Genomic DNA, 2,043 nt, shown 5'->3' on the forward strand with positions numbered 1-2,043 from the left:
CCTAACGACAGGAGTAGACTAGGCGGATCTTTCAATAAACGCAACATCCTTATGCACCTTCTTTCTCAGTGAATTTATGTGTGCAGATGAGATACTGCTGCCGAGTGCCATGCCAGGACTGCTCTTACGTATCAGACCTGAGGAGGTACTAGTTTCTACCAGTGAGAGAAGACGTGTTTGGAATGACTGCCTCATCGCTGGCAGAATGCAGTGTGTCCAGGCTAATGGAAGAGTCCAGTTTACCATTTTCAGGGGATGTCCCATGGCGGCCACCAATTGTCCCCTCTTCATCCAAATTCCTCCTTTGGTAGTGAGGAATCAATGTGTAACGCCCATCATGTGCGGTGTTATGATGTTACCCTTCATAAGGCGAAGTGTTATCTACGTATCCTATGCAGTGTTTTACGAACTATCCGACTGGTGCGGTCTGCATAAGGCGTTGGAAAGTGGTCACTGCATTGTAGAGCCTTGAATTCATTGTCTTAAATTAATAAAGTTCGTTCGCCAATTTGAAAGCTGCCATCTCTGCGACCATGTCTGCCATTGCAATCTTGGTTGGAAAGAAGATGCCTGCCACAAAATTCGACATGGCTTTAGTGTTACATGGAAAATCGTTGGCATGAATCACGTCCCAAGCCAGTTGACGACATCGGGTAAATTACACTATCCGCATTTCCTCGCCTATTTCGCCCCTTCTACTACCATCGCCTTTCCTTCCGCTGAAGGCAATCACGTAGACATTGCTAAGATCACCATATTTTTATAAATGGGTGGAACAGCCTTTTCATCCACTATTCATCTGGGCGCCTTAGCGTGCAAGATGAATTGGCATATATGGCGCTCCAGCTTGCCTGGGACATGAGAGAATGGGTGAAAGTCGTTTGTGAGAGAAGAGCATGATGGAATTGATAGTAATATTATTCAGTGCATACTTCCTTTTCAAACAGATTCTACTGCTGCATATGTACAAGATTTGTACGCGATTTCGTGCAGAAGCGAGAAAGTGGTGTCCAGATTGCCTTGAAGCAGATTGGAATGGATGACTGAAGAGGGGGTGCATTAAAAATAATATGCATGCAACTACATGGACGTATATGCATACATAGATCCAGAAAGACTTGATAGTTGCACAAATCCAAAATGGATGAATGAATAGGTGGAAAGTGGAGAGACTGATTAGCTGGATTAGGAGTGGATGGAAAAGTAGATGACTGGATTCCGCATACACGAATGGCCAAGGCGTGCACCACCAATAGGAAGGAGGGAAGGTATTCAAGAACAAATAGAAATACAACAGATTCAAGGGAATTAACGAATGAATGTATATAGGGATGGGTGCATGAATCACCGCTTGGGATGGTAGGTGGTGCAGGGACCATATCTTGGAGTTGAGGCACCGTTGGTGTGGTCTCAAATGAAGTGGAGTCACCTCTCTTTCCCAACTGCCCAGTCAGCAGAACTGGTGAGGGCTGTGCATTGTTCCATTTGTGACATTTACTCCACATCCGCAAGTGATTGAGCGCAAGTAACTGAAAGTCGCCAGATGACACTGAGTGGACCCTTTTCGACAATTCTAAATCCGTTTGTGCTACCTTTGAATGCGCCAAAAAGACGGTTGGTGAATTCAAATGTACTGTCAAGATATTTTAGTGTAATTTACTGGATTTGCCGAATATAATTTAAGATACTTTAAAATTCTCCTCCACTGCGCGAATTGCCGCCAAGAATTGGCTGAAATACGATGATGCGATACTGGTGCGGTGACATGCTTGACTATGTAGCTTCTTGGGTGCTCACGAATTTCGGTTCTGCTGAAGTCTTTTTGTTTAATAGCCAATAGAGTTGCGTACAGTTGTCATTATAAATTTTATTTAATGGGCTTTTCTAGCTTTCTTAGTTAAGCTAACATTTATCACTTTAATTGTTGCTGCTTCCTAGCATTGTCAGACATGCCGCCGCTTCCCCCGGCTAAAGCTCCTACTATCGACAACCCAAGTCTAATTGTACCCTCGCCTCCCCAATTTTTGTTACTTCTACTCTGTC

At 44.1% G+C, this 2,043-nt stretch overlaps 1 protein-coding gene across 1 annotated transcript in view; it reads right to left on the bottom strand.

Annotated features, from left to right (window-relative positions):
• The window catches only part of EGR_07327 (Heat shock cognate protein), a gene marked incomplete at both ends in the record, with an annotated part of 3,667 nt that overhangs the window by 1,298 nt on the left and 326 nt on the right, over window positions 1–2,043 (bottom strand). The window lies entirely within an intron of this gene.

Source organism: Echinococcus granulosus (assembly GCF_000524195.1).
Source record: "Echinococcus granulosus chromosome Unknown EG_S00074, whole genome shotgun sequence".
In the NCBI taxonomy this organism is placed as follows: Eukaryota; Metazoa; Platyhelminthes; class Cestoda; order Cyclophyllidea; family Taeniidae; genus Echinococcus; species Echinococcus granulosus.